Here is a 20989-nt window from a genome sequence, read left to right as displayed (position 1 = left end):
ACAGTAGTCAGTCCCAGGGTATGGAGTCTATGTTGGGGGGTCGCTACGACACCCCTGGGTTACGGCACGGAGGGTGCTGTGTAACCCACATCAAAAACACATGAGACCCTATGGCGTAAAAGACCCCATAGCCCATAAAACACATTGAAAGATAAAGGAACACCTCAAATCATGTCTAAGAGTGGGAGTAAAAGAATCTCACTCGTAGCAGGAGAGAAAAAAACAAATCCCAAAAATCCAGCAAAGCTGCTGGGGGACTCACTAGGTTTGGGAAATTAGCCTTACAGAGAATTCTCCCTAACAGTTGGTCTGCATCAGAATACTAGAGCCTGCTGGAGGAGCAGTGACCAGGGACACTGAACCAAGTATTTTCCTGTTAACTCAGGTGCCCAACAGGGCTATGTCCTGGCTCCCCTCTTCTCTTTAAACATCAACAGGATTTACGAATGTTTAGTTAAGATAAAATCAGATGCTCAGAGAATAGTGAACTTTAGTTTGCCCATATTGGCCGATGATACGTTGCTGAATACAAAAATGCTAACAGCACTCCAACATCTTATCACGACATATGCTGCCTTTATGCACAACCTTGAGATGCAGGTCAATGTGGGCAAATCTACAGTAATGCTCTGTGTTCCCGATAGGCGGTGAGTTACAATGTCAAAAATGTACTCCAGCAACACTGAAATCCCATGTGTCAGGGAATTTGATTACCTCAGAATACACTTTTCAACAAACCTTTCGGGTGGTTGGCACATTTCCAAACAATCAAACTTAAACAAGCAATAGGTGGAGATACACGTTTTATGAAATTTAAAAGGAACCAGCAATTAGAGTTATGAAAGTATATAACGGCATGACTGCTTGAGCCTCATTATGGGGCTTTACTGAGGCGGCAGATTCACAAGTGGCAGAACATAATTTTATTAAAAAATGTCTAATGAACGGGGATGGCGCCCGAGTTTTTCTCGCAGGCACTAATCTCCGTAATCCCTAAAGAGGGCAAAGACCCAAAACAATGCGCCTCATACCGCCCTTTAAGTGCCAAGGACGGGGTATCTCGTCCTTGGGATTACCTCCCCAGTGCCAAGGAAGAGATAGCTCGCCCTTGGCATTTAAGGGGTTAATGAAGGAGAAAATGTTAGAAGGCTTTGCATGGTGAAATACTGAAATCACCAAAAAAGACCTTGGCACTGGCGGGGAAAACCCATGGCAGTTAAATATTGATGCAAAAATGTATACATGTGTTCTTGCAGGTAGGCTGGAAATCCATATGCCGTCCTTGATACACCCCGACCAGGTCAGATTAATCATGGGCCGACAGGGCATTGATACAACCCGTAGAAAAATATACATTTGATCCATGAAGCACGAAAGATGTCCAACGCCCCCTCGCTGCTATCCATCGATGCAGAAAAAGCGGTTGATAGGGTGGAATGGGATTTCCTGGGAGCTACAGAAAATAGGACTCGGTTCGATGATTAGGAGGGGGATCAAAGCGGTGTACACTTCGCCCCAGGCCTCAGTTGTGGTGAACTCTGAATACTCTAGGTGGTTCACCCTTGAAAGAGGTACAAGACAGGGTTGTCCCCTCTCAGCGATACTCTTCGCTCTCTCTCTTGAACCCTTGGCCCAAACACTTAGAGCCGACGACAAGGTATAAGACTTAAGAGTGCACGGAAGGGAATATAAGCTTGCCCTATACGCTGATGACATCTTACTCCATGTACAGAACCCGTTGACTTCAATACCCCCCGCTATCCATCTTATAGAGACATATGGCTCACTCTCAGGGTTTAAGATTAATCAGACTAAATCCATTCTCTTCCCTTTACATGAACCAACTCCCGAGTCCTTCTTGGAGCTCTCACGAATGGATCTGGTGATGGGAGGTTCCACACTACAGTATTTGGGGATTAACCTCACAAGGAATGTAAAAGAACTATATGAGGCCAACTTCCCGCATCTCCTATCCACATTTCATGCGGACTTGGCGAAATGGCGACCCCTCACCATCTCTTGGATGGGCTGATTGAATGCCATCAAAATGGTGTCTTTTCCCCGGTTTTTATACCCGTTTCAGGTCCTTCCTGTGAGGGTCCCCAACGCATTCTTCCGGGAGGTAAAGAGTGGTATGTTACACTTTCTAAGGAAGGGAAAGAAACCAAGAATAGCATACGACCTTCTCCTACTTCCTAAGGAAAAGGGTGGAGTGGGTCTCCCAGACCTTAAAATGTACTACCAGGCAGTTCAGCTATGGGTCCTTATCCCCCATCCGCAGAATAGTAAAGACCTACAGTGGGACCAGTTGGACGATGATAATCTAGCCCCGGCCACGGTCTTGAAATGGTTGTGGGTCCCGCGACCCAAGCTTTTGCAGAGACTCAGAGATCACCCATACTGGGCACCATCTGGGATGTATGGAAGGAAGGGAAGGACATGGTGGGTGTCACGACCTGGCCCTCTCCCCCAAGTCATTTATGGGCTCCAGGGATTTGCGAGGTTTCCAGAGCACCCTAGATACCAAGCGTGGTTCGTTGCAGGCCTGGAAAGAGTTGGACAGTTATGGAGAAGTGGGGTATTCTTGACTGTCCCGGAACTAAAGGAAGCACTCCAATTGAACTCTCGGTGTTCCTATACTTGAGGCTTAACGGGGTACTCTCTAGAGAAAAGTGAAGGGCAAAAATTCAGAGGGAACTTACACCATTTGAGAAATTCCTTGACTCAGTGGTTGAAATTAAAGGCCTAATAACGCACATGTATTGTGCATTATTGGAATCCGGCCAGAGATCAATCTGGAAACTTTAAAAAAAAACTTTATTTATTTGAAAACACACAGTTAAACAGAGACGCTCACAGCGTTACAACACTACATGGTTTTACACAATGCATACTTTACAGTACAATGCTGGGATTTCATGCCCAGTGAGGAGGGTAGGGGTCCAGATGAAGCCACAGATATAGAACACCAGCGTCCCTATTCACGGGATGGCACCAGGGGGCGAAGGGGCAGAGATAGAGGAAGTAGTGTCTGAGTTTGAGTTCATGGTGGACATATAACTGCAGAATTTCTGCCAAATGTCTCTCGGTCTCGAGTGCAGATGCTGCAGTACACCCCAGGCCTCCTCAGTATCATGCGCCCATGTGACTGTCCTAAGCCACTGTGCATATGTGGGAGCTCTAGTCCGAAGCCAGTTCGTCAAAACGCAGCGAACAGCTAGTAGCATGGGGAGCCAGCTAGTTTCCTAGAGTTGCGCTCCAATTTGGGAAAGTCGTGGAAAAAGCATTGCATAGGGGAAGGGTCTATAGTATGGTCCAGTATGGCAGATAGTGTGGAACATATTTTGGACCAGAATTGCGTTAGGTGAGGGCAGAACCAGAACATATGGATGTAGGGAGCCTGGTTGGCACCACATCCGGGGCAACTGGAGGACAGTTCGCTGAACATATGGTGTAGTCTGTCCAGAGTGTGATGATATCTATGCAACACCTTAAATTGTATTAATTTAAATTGAGAGTTGTAGGATACGTTGTGGGTGCGAGCACACATTCGGGACCAGCGTTCATCAGTAGTCTCCAACCCCAAGTCCTCCTGCCATCTGTGTCTCAGTTTAGTGAAGGAAGGGGCAACTCTAGTCTGGAGCAGGGTGTAAAGCCTTGACATCTTCCCTCTAAGGGAATCGAAGGAGCATAGTTGAGCAATTATGGGTTCATCCAGTGGCAATTTGGGGTATCTGGCTGAGTTTCCTCTGAAGAGAGGAGTACTGCAGCCATGCTGATGGCCTTCGTTTGAGGGGGAGTGGGAGGTCTGCCCATTCAATAAAGTTGCCCTGGTCATAGACATCTCGGAGTGCCAAAATGCCTGTGTCAGCCCATCGGGATACAATGGATTGTGGGATATGTGGGACATCCGGCAAGAAGTTCCAGAGGGGGAGGTCCCTGTGGAAGGCTTGAGGAGTATCCACCAGTTTCCAGATCTTAGAGAGAGCCAGGGATGCACTATCAACAGGGTCCGCCGAGTCGGGATCAGTCATGATGGGTTTGAGAATAAGGGAACCAATTGTTTGATCGCTGACCGTCAGCTTCTCCAGCCGAACATGCGGGGGGGGGGGGGGGGGGATCAACTGTGTTAAACCAGTAGGAAGCAAATTGGGATTGGGCAACCAGCCAATACCTGGTAAAGTCGGGGGCGCTAAACCCGCCGCATTCCATAGGTGTGGTCAATGTCGTTAATTTGAGGCAGACTGCGCCGGAGTGCCAGAGGCATCTGGGAAAAATCATCGCCTGGCCAAAGGGGGAGATTGGTGAATCGATAAAGTAATTGGGGCAGTACAACCATTTTAAGTATTCCTATCCGACCCGCTAAGGAACTAGGAAGCTTAGCCCAACTAGTGGTTTTAGTGGCCAAATTTGTGAGGCAATTGCGGTAGTTGTCCTCGCGCAACTTCACAGTGTGATGGGAAACCACTACCCCAAGGTAAGTGAAGCTGGATTGGGACCATGTAAAACCCCCTAGGTCAGAAGGTGTTGCGTGCAGTCTGTAAGCGGGAATAGGATAGATTTAGAGTAGTTTATCTTCAACCCGGATATGTATCCAAAATGAATCACATCCTCTAGAATCGGAGCTAGGTTGGTTTCTGGGGAGCGGATATACAGGAGGGCATCATTGGCGTATAGGGAAACAATGTCAGACTGGCTCGCGGTTTGCAAGCCTCTATGAGCATGGGAGTGGCGCATCATGTCAGCAAAGGGTTCCATGGCTATTACAAAAATTAGGGGGGAGAATGGCCAGCCTGTCTTGTTCCTCTGGCTATCTGGAAGGGGGTGGAACACCTATCCTCAGTCCGGACCCTAGCCGATGGGCCGGTGTAAAGTAGCTTAACCCATGATCGAAAGTTGGGGCCAAATTTACATTTCTCCAGGACTCGCCACAGATATTCCCACGACACTGAGTCGAATGGCTTCTGCATATCTAAGGTGGCTGCCACTGCTTGAACCTCCGGACCGATCCTACTGATCACATTAAAGAGTCTTCTCAGGTTCAGGGCGGTGGATCTGCCAGGGACAAATCCTGCTTGATCTTAGTGAATGATGTGGGGCATAAATGAGGCTAGTCGTGTGGCTAATAGTTTGGCATATATTTTGACGTCGGAATTAATTAGCGAAAGGGGGCGGTATGAGACAAATTGGGTAGGGGATTTGCCCGGTTTGAGAAGGACCGTTATCATAGCCTCTCGGAGTGATGGGGGGAGAATGCCTACTTCGCATGCCTCCTCCCACAGGGCCAGTAGATGTGGAACGAGGAGAGATTTGAAACGTTTATAGAAGTTGATGGGAAGGCCATCAGGGCCAGGGGCTTTTCCCGATGCTAGCAATTCAACGGCTTCTTTGAGTTCTTCAAGAGTGAACGGTCTCTCAAGAAGAATACTGGTGTCAGTGGAGAGGACCGGGAGGGGGAGGTTATCTAAATAGGAGTCAATCTCAGATATTTGGGCGCCATCAACTTTCGAATATAGTGAAGTATAGAAGGTTAGAAATTCTGCGTTAATGTCCAGTGGTGATGTGGCCAGTGTTCCATCGGGTCTCTCTATCGCCGGTATGTTGGGGGCTCCGAATTCTCGGCGCATCAACCTGGCCAACAGTCGGCCTGGTCGTTCCCCCTTGCCATATTTCCTTACCAGGTAAGGGCCATCCAGGAATTTCTTGTTCGGCCAGACTACGGAATATATCTAGCTCTGTCCCCAATAGCGCTAATGTTTCAGGGGATTGATCCAGGGCATATTAAGACTCAAGGGTAGCTAGGGTCGATTCGCTGCTAGCAATATCCGAGCGGATTCCTTTCAGGATACCACTACCTTTGGAGATGGCCATACCTCTAATGTATGCCTTACAGGACTCCCAGAGGGTGGCTAGTGATGATACCGAATTAGCATTCAACTCAAAAAATTCCTCGATGGAAGATTTAAGTTCAGAGGCAAAGACCTGATCGAGTAGTGCATGAGGCTTCATCTCCACCATCTCGCTCTGTTGTAGTCTTGACCCCAGTTCAAGGCGATAATTACTGGTGAGTGGTCAGATAGGGTCCTAGGGAGAATTGCTAGGTGGGAGAGAGACCTGACCAATATGTCAGATATGAGCCACCTATCAATCCTAGAATGCGAGTCATGTACTGAGGAGTATGTGCGGGAGTCAGGGTACATGAGCCTCCAGGCATCTACGACCGACAAGCGAGGGAGCATAGTTAAAATAGTATAGGCTTCCTTGGATAGCTGGTGGGGTCTGGAGCCAGATCTGTCTAGGTTAATGTCCAGTACTGTATTAAAATCGCCGCCCCATATGATCGGAACTAGGGGGTAGCTTTCCAACACGGAGGCTAATTGCAGGTAAAAATCTGGGTTGACAATGTTCGGGCCGTAGATGTTTAAAATGGCTACTTCTTGATTTTGCAATCTGCCGATGGTTAGTACATACCTCCCCTGCGGGTCCACCCGTGAGTGACAACTCGTGAATTTAAGGCTACTGTGTATCAAAGTCAGGACCCCTCGACTTTGGGTGGAGTAATTGGTGTAGTACCTCTGGAGCACCCACCGCTTAGCGAACCTTTCACATTGTTCAGGGCATGCATGGGTCTCTTGCAGACATAGGATTTTAAAGCCGTGGCGTTCAGCATAGAGTTGTATCTGCCACATTGTTTTGTGATTACCCAGATCCCTTACATTCCAGCTCATGAATGCTAAGTTGTTATCCGCCATACCTGTGAGGGTGTTGAATGAGTTCCGGTCCAATGGGTAGCAGTGGACAACGCCAGCCCAACTAGGACTGATAGGTCGTTCTGCCCGTATGGTTGTGTTCTAATATTGCAGCATGTGTGGCATCACCCGTGGTTGTCAAGACTTTTCTAACATAACTCCCATTCCCCCCACACCCCACCCACAGCCCTCCCCCAAACAGAGGAATGACAACCCAATGTAACCATAACAACAACCAACCTAATGGCATCAACGCCTGGGGGCCTGCAAGCTAGCCTGGCGGTGACGTGAGGGACTGGGGAACTGTGAAGACATTTTCATTACCGAACAATCAACCAGCAAATTTAGTATAAACCGCGTGAGTGAAGGATCAACAGGCCAGTAGGAGAACAAGACCAACTGTTATTGCATTCTCGTAGAGTGTGGCCTCAACTGAATAAGAAACCGTCGATGGGCCCGTTTCCAGGTAAGGGTTTGATGGGCTAGGGTCGGGCCAACTCAGCCCCATTAGAGCGGTGTGAATCAGCCAGGGAAATGTTCATCAATGAATTTTGAAGCCTCCAGCGGGATAGTGAAGAAGAATGTCTGATTAGAGTGTTCAATTCTCAGTTTGGCGGGAAATAACATGGATGTTCCCGCTTGACTCTAGCAGCTCTCAGGAGAGCATCACGGTTCCGGAAATTTAAGATTCTGGCTATGATGGGGCGTGGGGGTGCGCCAGGCTTAGGCTTTGCAGTTAAAGGTCGATGGGCTCTTTCCACTGCAAACTGCAGGGAGAGTTTAGGCGAGTCTAGAACTGTCAGCAGCATGTGTTCGACAAAGTCTTCCATGGGCTCATTGATATTGTCCACCGGCACACCGACTATGCACAGGTTATTGCGCCTTGAACGAGATTCTAGATCATTGTTCTTTTTTCTACCGCCAACACCCGATTGGAGAGCGAGGAGACCGTGGCCTGTAGAGACCCCAGCTCATCTTCTGTGGATCCCACCCTTGTTTCAATCTCTGCCACTCGGCCATCCGTCTTCTCGATGTGTCCCTTTATAGATTAGATGGTGACATTCGTGTCATCAAGTTTGGTGTGCAGAGTGGTAAACCCCTTGCGAATATATTCTAGCATCTTATGCAAGTCCTCTGGGGTCGGTGTGGCCGATGTTGCTGGGGCCTCATCCAGTGTCTCAGGTGTTGTCTTAGCAGGGGTCTTTGTGAACATGTTTAGGGAGCTCTGCTTTTTCCCTGTACCAGCTCCTTTGGTCATGGTGTCGGTGGCGGGTGGGTTCTGGGAATATGGGCAGTTGTGGGTGGCTAGCGAGGTCGGAGTCCTCCCTCTACGTAGCGTGCAGGAGGATTTCCAAGGATGCCCTGGTCGAATGACTAACAAAGCTGCATTAGGACCACTTAGGCAAGGTATACTCCTTGCCTTCCAGTGGGCAGCAAATGTATTACTGTAGAAGTAGTGTCCCTGGCCTATCTGTTGAGGGGGGGGGGTAAGTGCCAGGTGCTGGGGCAATAGGTCTCACCTGCCCGTGTGCAGGATGGGCGCTGTATCCAATGTAGTGCAGGGCTGGTGGGTAGCGCACTACACGCGGTGGCCCCCCGTATAATATTGAGGCAGAGGCCAGACTTATTTGGATATAGTGCTCGGGTTGCAGCCCTCAGGGCAAACAGTCTCCGGTGCCAGCGGACGGTGGATGAGGGGTCCTTTCCTGCATCTGTAGTAGGGCTGATATGTTAGAATTGGGGCCGCTCCCAGCGGTAGTTGTGGGGGCGAGTAATGGCTGCGGCCATTCAGTTCCTGTAATATCAATGGCCCCCTTGTCTGAGCCCAGAGTCAGCAGATGCCTGCGCAACCAAGTTAAGGGCCCTGCAAAGCTCCCCAGCCCCCCAACCCCTACCGTGTCTTCAAGTCCGTGATGTTCCACCTCCAGCAGAGGGGGCGGCAGGGGCAGGGGAGACCAGTGCGGGCTCCTTCGTTACGCTGCAAATCCCTGCGGGGCACTAGCGCCGCACCGCGCTGCACCACTCTGCCAGGCCGAGCCCCAAGAACACGGGGTCCAGACCGCCTCCGCCGGGGTCCCGCAGAATCCCCCTGCAGTGTTGGTCGGTGCCGGTCGGATGCCTCCAGCTGCTCTTAGTCTCACGCGAGGCCGCAGGCACGCAGCAATGAGCCCGATGCCCCTCCGCCGGCACCTGAGGCAGCCGTATCTCGGTGGAAATGGGATCACGGGTCCCGCGGCTCGGCAGGATCGAGCAATGGAGGTATGCTAGCAGGATGCCAAAAGATGAGGAGAATTTGCGGTTTAAAGCCGGTTATATTTTTAGAAGAGGATCGCCCCAGTCTGGAGCTCGGCATTAGGCTGCCCGTTCCATCGTGCGCAACAGCGCCCCCTCAAAATCTCGAAACTTAAGCGCAGGTGGGAATTAAATTTTGGTAGGGAACTTGACCCGCGCACATGGACGAAGATATGTAAAACACCTTCCCGGGTTTCAATATTTGCCCAATATAAATTGCATGTCTTTAAATTATTACATAGGTGGCAATATGACCCCTACAGGTTATCCAAAATGTTTCAGAAGACAAGTCTGTTGTGCTGGCGGGAATGTGGGAATAGAGCCAATTATTGGCACATGTGGTGGGAATGTCCTAAGGTCGTGTTCGCCTTGGAAGCAAGATGACACGAAGCAACACGGGTTCGATCCCTGGGTCCGCGCTTAGAAACCTCTGGGTATTTCAGCACGTTATAAATATGCAACTAAGACCAAAAAAAACAATTACGTAACTAAAAACAAACCATTCCTGTAACAGCGCCTCGATGCCCATGGATTGTGTGAGCGCTTTAAAAATGCAAATAATAAAATAATAAAAGGTACAGGTGTACTGGAGTGAAGTCTTGGGGTGGATTAAGCAGATTTACAGCATTTCAAGAGAAACAACGCCTCTGCTTGTATTGTTTAGTCTGGAGGAAGGTGATGAATGTCGGTGGGATAGGAGCTCCCTTGTTACTTGGCACGAGCATGTCTAGTTATGAGATGGAAGGCACAACATCTCCCTTCCAAAAAAGAGTGGATTGGAGTAGTAACAAATATATGTCAATGGAATGAATTACCGCTGCTCTTCATGAGAGACTGGCCCAGCACGAGGCACTGTGGAATGACTTTATTGATATGTATACCCCTAAGGAATTCCGCATGAATGCACCAATAGACAGGGATTGAACTCTTACTGTTTCTTATTAGTATTCATTATTGCTGACTCTGTGTCCCGGTGATACCCTGCTAAAAACTCTTGCAACTGTCGATATTACTGAACATGTATGACAAATCTGAGAGATGGCCTCCAACTGTATGAATGAGCCCGCATGATAATATATGTTGAAGGTGCTGACAACCCGAGGAGGAGGGGGGAAAGGAGGTAACTTTTATCAATGCTGGTACAGTATTAACCAAAACTGATATTGCCCGAGTTTTGACAAGTGATGTAAACTTGATGCTGCAACCAAATGTATGTTACATACTTCTTCCCTTGTATAAAACCAATAAAATCAAATATGAAAAAAAAAATGTCTTATGTTGGCCAGATCGACTCCAAATGTTGCCACTCGCCAAGAACTAGGTTTTTTGTTTTTTGTCCAAAGATCTCATTATACAATCTATTCTTCATTGGCTATGCATATGGACAAACCCAAAGGCGGAAGCAAGCCAATTTATTATTCTAGCAATGCTAGGCAAAACAGGGAATAGAATGCATCCCATGGCTAGTTCAGCTACAGTTGTATCTGGGGAAAATAGACTGTCTCAGCTACCTATTTGGCAACGCAAAGCTTGGATCAAACCTCAGCCTCCCAAATAAAGACCAAGATGGCTGCCTTCTTGCATGAGAAGCGAGAAAGTAAAGAACTAGCTTCGAGGGCCTGATGTTTTCAACAAACACAAAGTTCTGTTCCACGTATGGCTTTGGGCGACGGCTTCACCCCTGGGTCACCCTCTTCTGGGTGTAGGCCCCCCGACCAGTCGTATTCAACCAGACATCTAAAGAGTTCCTTTTTTTAATGAACTTTGGGTGATGACTTTTCACCACTGGATCTTCCTTGGTCGTGCTCAGACCCTACTTGACAAAGGGGACAATTCACTTCCCCTGGTCTTCCAATATTTCTTGCATTCATGAATCGTAACGTCTTTTTAAACAGCTATTTGGGCGTTGCCCCTCGTTGTCGGCTTCCCTCTGCCGGGTTCACCCTCGCCAACTTTTACAGACAATTCACTGTGCACACCCCTTGGTCGTTTTCACTTCGGTCAGCACACTATTCTGGTTGTCGGCGTCCCTCTGCCAGTTTAACTCTTGCCAGCTTTTATAGACAGGTCACTGTATTTTGGGACTTTAGACTGTGCCCCCTTTTGTTAGCTTCCCTCCACCGGGTTCACTCCTGCCAAACTTTGCCACGCACTGCAGTGTACTACTTTACAATGTGGGATTAATTTCCCTTAGCTTTCACAATCATCTGTCGGTGAAAGGCTTTCGACGGTACAGAGGATTTTACAAGACCCCTTTATAACCACTTTGACATCTCTTCGCTTCTTTCCAAGGCCTTCTGGTTACGGTAGTCTCTATCATCGGGTAATCGCCCAGAGTTTCCTGCGTGAGAACCCACGTGGTGCTAGATGCCTCCGTTGACGGTTTTCCCCCTCTTTCATCAATAGTTTCTTTAAACCTTTCTAAGTTCAAATTAGCCGTTTGCTACTTTTCGTTCAACACAGTTTGGTTTCTTATTGATTCTCCCCTCGACTCACCGGCTCTACTGAACCGATTGGCCTTCCTTCTCTTTGGAGTCAAGGTTGGTACCTCCGAGACAAGCGTCGTACCCCGGCTTGGTAATCAGCAGAGGAGGGTCTTGTGTACCATGCACATCTGTTGCAGCACACGCTGGCTTTTGTTTGCAACCTTATGTTTCCATCTGCAGAGGTTTCACAGACCTTGATAGGAGAGGGCAAAGTTGCCTCTCTCATTGTCAACCTCTAGGTATTCGCAGTCTTTCGCCTCCTCTTGAACTGCTGTGCTGAGTTAGCTCTCATGTCGTGCGGTCTGCCTTGCTCCTCCTGTGCTCTCATGCTCCACCTTTTATCCCTATGGGGGAAGAGAAAGGGTTGTTAGGTGTGTGTGATTCTGGTCAATTACCTGACTTTGCCTGACCCTTGTATTGGGACATGTCAGGTAAACGGCTATGGTGTTAGTCAGTTGTCTTTCGTGTTGTGCCAAAGTGCTCATGTCGGAAGGGGGGGGGAGGGGCGGGGCGGCAGTGTTTTGGAATATCCTATGTGGTTGGATGGGAATAGGTGTTGAAGGAAGGTGGATACCGCGTCTCAACCGTCAGTGTCCCACTCCCACAGGACCCTCCATCCAGCTGATCCTCCCTCACTGGTCCACCCCCAGGAACTGGATCCAATAGTGATGGCCGTATCCTGGCCACCTGGAGGAAGGATCCCCAGGGACTAACTAGGGAGACACTGACAGGTTTCTCACAGGACTTGATTCATTGTATTTTTTCTGCACTGCATACTCTGATATATGTGCAAAACTCGGACGATTCTTTTTATATAATTTAGTTTCACCCAGTGTCGCCCTGCACTCCTGTTGTTCTTATGGGCAGAGTCACCCCAGGTTGCATGGTCTATGCTACAATGCTATGTAAAGGAAATCGGCCAATAACCATGTGCTATACGTAAGGTTTTGCCATATAAAAAATGTGCAAATGAGGTTTACCATGTTTTCCGTTTGACATTTTGTCATTAGACGCACTAATTGGACGACCACATAGGTATTGCTGTTTTACCTTCTATTTAGTTTTAATGCCTGATGGATTCTTGGGTCTTCATGAAATGTTGGTGCTTGTCTTATTTTAATGTCATTTTGAAATAGCCCTCAAGCTTAATCTTGAATGCCCTTTCAATATTGAATTTTATGGGATAATAGCCAATCAAATATGCTATCTTTTATCAAGATTTATTTAATTGGTTTCATTATATTTTTTATTTTATGACTTGCTAAATGAATTGCAGACTGTATTCATATAGCTCTGTAGCCTATTGCCGCAGTGACATCCAGTTATTAGAAGCTAATATGGAATAGGAGGACCTTCACGTTAATGTTTCGTTGAGTATGGACTATTCTTCTTAACCGTTTGACGTTGCATTTTTATGCTCACTATGTATGCATTGCGATTAATGTATTAATTGCATTTTGTATTGTTTATGTTGCTGCTTTTATAGCTCATTGCTGAATAAAGCTTATTACTAATAACAAATTAAGTCTAAATGTTCAAGGGAAGAAGGGGAGGGAAGCATGATTGTCGAGAAAGGGAGTTAGAAACAGATGGAGCAGAAGTGGGCCAAAGGGGGAGTAGAGGGCAAGTGCTGTGCCAGAAGGGAAGCAGAGGTGTAAAAAAAAAAAATTAAAAAAAGAGGACGCGTATTAGTTATCCTTATTTTTTTTAGATAATGGATTTTTGGTTACTTTTGCAATGTCTCTGTTAAGGTATATTTATACCGCACACTATCACCACTATGGTGGTCCGCTGGCATCTTGCGGCTCTGAATGGCAAGGTGGTAGAGTAGGTTAGTAGGACAAAGCGGGAGAAAGAACAAGAGAACTGGGATGTGTTGTTGGCAGCTTCAGATCAGTTTTCACTGTTCGCTGAGCTTACGTGTTTTTTCAGTTGGTAGCCTTCATTTGCTGTTGTGCAAGGCTTTGTGTGGTTTGTTTCGTTGTTGCGGTGTAGTGAAGTGTGTGCAGGGTATTGTGGTTTGAAGATATGGTTGTGGTTTGAGAGGTGTATGCAGAGGGATGAGTTTTTTGTTTGTGGGTTGGTTGTCGACATTTCAATCTAGGTGTGCTGCAGGCTAACATTCATACTCCTGTCCCAATGTGACACAGGCCAATAGTCACAATTTCTATCTAGGTGTGATGCAAGTCAACATTCACACTTTCGTCTAGATGTGACGCAAGCCAACAACCAGAATTCTGTCCATTTATGTCTAGATGTGAAGCACGCTAATAACTACAATTCTGTCTAGATGTGAAGCACGCTAATAACTACAATTCTGTCTAGATGTGATGCAAGGTAATATTCACATTTCTGTCTAGATGTGACGCAAGGTAATATTCACATTTCAGTCCAGATGTGACACAACCTAATTATAATTCTGTCTAGAAGTGGCGCAAGCCAACAATTACAATTTGGTCTAGATTTGACGCATGCTAATAATTACAATTCTGTCTAGATGTGAATCAAGCTAATAACTACAATTCTGTCTAGATGAGACGCAAGATAACATTCACATTTCTGTCTAGATGTGACACAAGTCAATAACCACAATTCTGTCTAGATGCAATGCAAGGAAATATTATATTTTTTTGTCCAGATGTGATGCAGGCTAATAACCACAAATTTGACCAGAGTAGCCAGTGCAGTTAGAGTGCCATTCACATAGATGTGAGGTCTAGCCAACCAACAGCTCTCCTAGATGCGATACATGGCCTGAAAAACAGTAGTGACTAACATACCTCTAGTCCCTAGTCCCCTTTCCTCCATACTAGGGACGGAAAACAGAACCTTTTTCACCAGAAAAATTGTCTTTCCGTTTAAATTTAGATGCGTGCGGGGGCACGGCCCCGGAAGCATGCGCACCCTTGACTCTGCCCACTCCTCAGTCCTTTGACACGGTTGCTATATTACAATTGCCCAATGAGACAGGTTTATTAAAGGGGAGGATGGTGGGACGTATGGAGGAAAGGGGACTATGGACTAGGAGTATATTAGTCACAACAGTGATTAACATATAATTACTTGGCTCTGACCGCGTGTGCGTACATGTTTGTTGGCAAAGACATGTGCTGCCCTTTGTACGCTTCCTTGATGGCCATCATCATCCACCTTGCTATTGATGCCTTGAATGCTTGGCTGCCTGGCTTTGACCCACTGAACGTGACAAACAGGGGATCCGAGTTGCGCAAGCTCTTAGTCCTGTCCAACTAAAATTGCAGAGCACGTCTGACATCCAGACAGTGCAACACTTTTTGTGCCTCGTTCTTCGGATTTGGAAAGAATGTTGGAAGTATTATCTCCTCATTGAGGTGAAAAGATGACACGACTTTTGTGAGAAATTAAGGGTGCATCCTTAGCACCACCTTTTCCCGGTGAAATGTGGTATATGGTTCCGATGCCACTAGCGTCTGTATCTAACTGATCCTGCGTGCTGAGGTAAGGCCAAACAGGAAAGCAGTCTTTATAGTAACCAGCCCGATATCCACTGATGCCAGGGGCTCAAAAGGCTTGTGGGCCTGGGTGCCCAGCACCACGTTGGGGTCCCAGACCGGGTGTGGTCACTTAACTGGGGGATACAATCTGGTCAGACCTGCAAAATGCATCTTGACCACCGGATTGGAGGAGGAAAAGAGGTTATCACCTACGGCCGCCAGATAAGTACGACAAGTGTCTACCTACAGACCGGAATGAGCCAGATGTGCAGAGAAAGACAACACATGGTCTAGTGTGCATGCCAGAGGATCTATCCCGTTTGCCTTGGCCCAGTGACAGAACCTGGTCCATTTGCTTCTCTATTGACTCTTGGTGGAGTTGCTTCTTGCCCCTTGAATGATGGCCAAGTTGTCCTGTGACAAGTGCCAATGTTTCATGGTGACGTGTTCAGGAACCAAGCTGCTAGGGCTAACTTCTGCGAAGTGGGGTGAACCACTGTGCCTCCCTGCTGGGATAGTAGGGTGGCTGGTCCCAATGGAAGGGGGACTGGAGTTTGATAGGAGAGTCGGAGGAGTTCTGAGAACCAATGCCCGGCAGGCCAATGCAGCGCTATCAAGATGACCGTGTGAATCAACGGGTAGGGTAAAAGCATATGCCCACATGTCGTTCCATTGAATCTGCAACGCATTCCCCAGAGAGCCCCTGCCCTGTCCCATCCAGGACGCAAACTGGTGTCATCTCCGGTTGCTCAGGGTGGCGAATAGGTTTACCAGAGAGTGGCCCCACCTGTTGAAGATTTCCCTCAGGACACCAACGTTCATCTGCCCCTCGTTGTCGACCCCCAGCCTGCCGACTCTGTCCGCCTCCAGGTTGGATTCCCCCGGGATGTAGACAGCCAACAAGTAAATGTTGTTCGACAGTGCCCACTCCCATATGTCAATGGACAGCCTGCAGAGGGGAGGAGACCTGGCACCCCCCTGCTTGTTGATGTAATACATGCATGTGGAGCTGTCTGTCTGAATGCAGACTGGTTTGTTGTGGACAATGGGGAGGAAAGCTTTGAGAACAAGCCAGATGGCCATTATCTCGAGCCAAATGATGTGCTCTAGTTGTTCCTGCTTCAACTAGAGTCCGTGGTCACTGTGCTTGTCCAGGGTAGCCCCCCAACCCCAGGGACGAGTCAGTGGTAATAGTGACCTCTGGTAGTGGCTGCCTGAACGACCTGCCCACTAACGGGTTGGCCTCTGTCCTCCACCACGAGAGTTCCGGTTGAAGGTGCTGTGGTATGCTGAATAAAGCCGCTTGGGAGCCAGTTCCGGATTCCAAGAGGCTGGGAAATGTAGAGGCAGCCTCCTCATTTTGAGCCTTGTGTGTGGCACCGCCAGGAGACTTGCTGCCATTGTTCCCAGCAGGTGTTGGTACCACCATGATTGGGTTATAGGTGAAAGGACTGAATCAAAAGGATTGCATGACAAAAGGGTCGAATCAAAAGGACCGAAAACAAAAGGATCACTTTTTTTTTTTCTTTTACATTTTTGGGGGGAGGGGCCCTAACCCCCTTTTTTGTGGTAAAAAACACTTTTTTACCTATACGGAAACCCAAAAAAATATATATAATAAAAAAAAAATGCAACACTTTTGTTTTCGGTCCTATTGCGTCGACCCTATTGCATTAGATCCTTTTGTAGTCGAAACTTTAACCGGACACCCATGATTGCCATGATCTTGTCCTCAGAGGGGAAGATCCTCTCTGCCCTCGTATCACAAATTAGCCCCAAGAATGTTAACGACTGAGTGGGAAGTACATGATTTCTTGAGGCTGATGGAGAACACCAATTCTTATAGCATGCGCATAAGGGTGGCTGTCATGCGCTGGACTCCCTCGGGAGACTCGTACAAGCCAGTCGTCGAGGTATGGGTAAAGGTGGTGGCCTTCCGCTCTGGGTAGGTCTGCCACTGCTTTCATTAACATTGTAAAGACCCTCTGGCCGAATTGAAGCCAAATGGGAGGACCTTGTATTTGAAATGAAAACCCACGATCCTGAAACTTAGGAAGGAACGTGGGGCTACCAAATCGGGACGTGCAGGTAAGCATCCTTCAGATCCAGGAAGCACATCCAGTCTCCCCCACACAGTGTCTCGGCTTTCAGCGCAGGCGTAATATCTTGACCTTTTGAAGGGGTACGGAAAGGTTCAATGTGGAAAGGTCCAGGACAACTCAGGCCAACCTGGTTCTTTTTCTGTATGGCAAAGATGCAGGAGTAGAAACCCATGCCTCGCTGTGAGGTAGTGACCTCCTCCACTGTCTGGCTCACTATGGGCGAGAGGATCTCCGCCAGAAGAGTTCCCGTCCCAATCTGTGTGTGGGGGGAGGGGGGTGGGATCAGATGGAGGTATCGGTAGGCGGAAGCTTGAGGAAACCACAGAGAGAATCCATGAGTCCACGAACCTTGCCTGCCAGGACTGAAAGTGAAGGGCAAGCCTGCCGCCCAACGGAGGACTGTGAATCTGGCTGGCACCATCACTGCTTCTTCTCTTCTGAGGCTGGTGCCTGGGAGAGGGACTGGAAGAACCCCTTATGTGACGATTTGTGCTGCTTCCGTCGGTTCTTCTGGGCGACCTGTCAGGCTGCCTAGTACGTTGCTCATGGACGCCCCGGAAATCATCAAAGGAATGACCTCTGTCAGAGCGTGGGTGACTCTGGCTAAAACTCTTAGACGCAGGCTTAGTCAATATTACTAGGGACTTTGCTGTTTGGGAGCAGTTTTTCTTCTCGTCAAACTCCTCCATCTGTAGATGACTTAAACAAATCCCCCTCCTTCGAATGGCAGGTTGAGAATGCGTTCCTGCACGCCAGGGTTAAACTTGGTTGCCTTAAGCCATGCAGTACTCCTCATGTCGGTAGCCACACATACAGCCCTGCATGCAGTGTCTATATGAGCCACTGTCGACTCCATGATGTCCTGGGACACTATCTTCACCTCTGCCAGACCTGCCTTGAACCTCGCATGACTTTGTGCCAAAAGTTTGGGAAGGAATTCTGCTATCTCTCGCCATAGTTTTTGGTTCACGGCAGTTAGCATGGCATCAGCATTAGCCTGCCGCAGGTGGAGAGAAGCATCCAGATATATCTTTTTCCGCAAAGGCCTCTAGGAGTTTTTCCTCCTTGCCTAGGAGGGCCGTAGTAGGTGTAGACGTGGAGGCTTGCGGCTTTTCATACAGAGGCCGCAATAACCGAAGAGTGAGGTTACCAGTGCACCGACAGAACGAGGGAGCCCCCCTCCTCCTGCCGATATTTGGCATCTAGGCACTTGTTTGTAGGCTGTGTAGAGTGGGGGTTCTATCCAGCCCTCCTTTGCCATGGACTCAACGCCCTTTTGCAACAGGATACCAGTTTTGGTGGTTGACTGGATGGTGAGCACCTCTGTCAAGACCCCCACCTCTGGTTGCTCAACCTGCGGCTGTGGGATCACCAGGCACTCGCCACTCCCGCCAGTCTTTCATGGAAGGCCCTAGCTGAGGAGGAGGTGTCTTGATCCTCCTCATAGTCAGTGTCCCCCACTGTGTCCTGCAGGTCCGGGCCTGCTGGTAGAGCGCTGGGCAGTGCTGCGGGCAGTTGTGGCATGCTGATGGGCTACGCCAGTGGCTGCGCCCCGGGCAGAGCCGCTGCAGCAATTGGCGCCTGGGGTACCATGGAAACTGGGCCTACACTGGTGCCTTTGTATGAACCAAGACAGGAGGTTGCATGGGTGCCGCAGGGAGCATGTCTTGGATGACCTCCCTGAGTATGGTCCCCAATTGAGGCGACCTCATGAGCATGAGGAATTTCTCGAAGAACCGGTCCTCGTATGCTGGTTGGGTGAGTTCTTGCGTGGGTCTGGGTTCTTGGGCCTGTACCTGTTGTTGTGCTCTTCCTGTGCCTTGCCTAAGGTAATTGGGGTCTGTGTATCGCCCCTGTGTGGATGTAGTTGGATATAAGGTGCACCAGGTGACTGGCGGTGACCAACCCCACTTTGGCGCGCGCTCTGATCCCTGCGCACTGGAACGGTGAGTCTCACGATGCGCCGCCACTTTGTCTGGCTGGGAGGCCATCTTGTCTGGTACTGTGCCACATGCTTGCTGCGTGACGACCGTCTTACTAGGAACAGTCTCTGCCTGCTTGCTTGAATGCGAAGGCTCCGACCTTCCCTGCACCGCAGACAAGGGCACGGCAGGCAGCTTGCCGTCGGCCACGTCGCCGGTAGTCTGCATGGTACTGCGTTTAGGTGCCTCCTCAGGTTTGCGCCCGGTATCAGAGCCAAGCCCCTCGGGGAGCCCCTCGAGCTTGGACGCTTCCCAGGGAAGGAGTCACCCTTGCAGGGTGCAGTGGAGAACAGGGCACCTACCTTGGGCCTGGTCTTCATCCTGACGTACTGTTTTATGTGCTCCGGTGGTGATCTTTAGAACAGCTCCATCCACCTGGCCAAGCGGTTTTTCAGCGAGCGCAGGGTGAGCGCGTTGCATGCCAAGCAACCGTAGTACTCGCAAAGGCACCGGAGGCACAGCGCGTGTGGATCCAACGTGGGGAAGGAGCCCTCGCAGGCCGGATACCTGCTGAATCCCACCGCTGTAGACATGCACCGGGAGGAGCGTGGCACCAGAGGACAGAGTACTTATTAATCCGAAGAATTGGCTAGATGGAAAAAAGGGAAAAATTATCCCTGAGGAAGTTGTATTGTGGAAAAAAAAGTAGAGCCAAGGTGAAAAAGGTCAGCTTCCTTCGACGCGGAAAAGAGGACTGTTGAGCGGCACCGGTGGGTGGAGACAAGGGAGCGGATGCACCTGGGACAGCACCCTGGCGCGCATCTAAGTTTAAAGGGGAAGACAATTTTTCTGGTGAAAAAGGTTCTGTTTCCCGTCCCTAGTGAGGGACGCTCATACAGTATGGAGGAAAAGGGATGGGACGTAGGAGTAGGTGCAGTTACTGTGTTACTGTATATGGCCAGAGGAAGGGGCCGGGACTATCTAGTCTCAATACACATCCCCGGTGTCTGCATGCCTATTGTTGGACAGATTTTGTGGCCAGTGGCTATCCATGACTGGTTTGAATTGAACCATTTTGAACGGTACCGATTACCATTGGTGGGCTCGGGCTTGTTCCCAGTCTAAACGCTGGATAAATGGGGCTTCTGCAACTGCTCAGCAGATTGTTGTTGGAGCAAAGACCTCTATGAAGAAGTGCAGCGCACTTATGACCCTGCAGTTGACCAGCATCAACGCCAGTGATGTCCCGGTGAAGCCCTGATCTCAAGAAAGCCTTAATTGGTGCTTCAACTCCTGAACCGCTGGGAACAACCAGTCTCAACCCCTGCTTGAGGATCCGTGCCTGCTGAGCATTCGCAAGTGTCCCTGAAACAATCAGTGGCCCGACCGGCTCTCTCCTGGGATACCTCGTTACAGGCATCTATGTTCCGAGCAGAGCATTGGAATTTTGCAGTTCTTCAGCTTGTGACATAAGTTGCCTGCTTCTACATTTTTTGCCATCTCACATCAATGAAAACTGTGCTATACCTGCACATCGGTTCGCTGTTGCAAGATCTCCCGTCGCCACCTGACCTCCGTTGGGACTTGTCCTAGAGGTGTCCTGTGGCTGTCTGTCCTGTAGAAGTCCTCACATTTCTCCGTTTGGGTGTTCAATTGGAATCTGTCTGGAACCAATTTTTAGTACTGCAACCGAAGTAACACCTGCAGTCTAGACGACCCTTGCGGAAGAAACAAAGACAGAAGAATGACCCTGCAACGGATTCTGGAACAACCACAAGAGGTCTCCAGAGAACTCTGAGCCAAGGGGGTAGGTCTACATACTGGTTGCTCTTCCCCCGGTCTACCATAGGGCCACAAGGACATAAAGTCTTGACCCTAACTCACTCTTACCTGACCTGACGTGGTGGAACATGGATCAAGGATCCCACTCTAGGCCTTACCTAGTGTGCTGGGATTGAGTTGGGT

At 48.9% G+C, this 20989-nt stretch overlaps 1 protein-coding gene across 4 annotated transcripts in view; it reads right to left on the bottom strand.

Annotated features, from left to right (window-relative positions):
- Window positions 1-20989, bottom strand: part of XPO7 (exportin 7) — a 1985528-nt gene that overhangs the window by 350219 nt on the left and 1614320 nt on the right. The window lies entirely within an intron of this gene.

Source organism: Ambystoma mexicanum, chromosome 10 (genome assembly GCF_040938575.1).
Source record: "Ambystoma mexicanum isolate Mex_15411 chromosome 10, UKY_AmexF1_1, whole genome shotgun sequence".
Taxonomy (NCBI): domain Eukaryota; kingdom Metazoa; phylum Chordata; class Amphibia; order Caudata; family Ambystomatidae; genus Ambystoma; species Ambystoma mexicanum.
The sequence above is the reverse complement of the archived record's forward strand: the minus strand, read 5'-3'. Positions and strand labels throughout refer to the sequence as shown.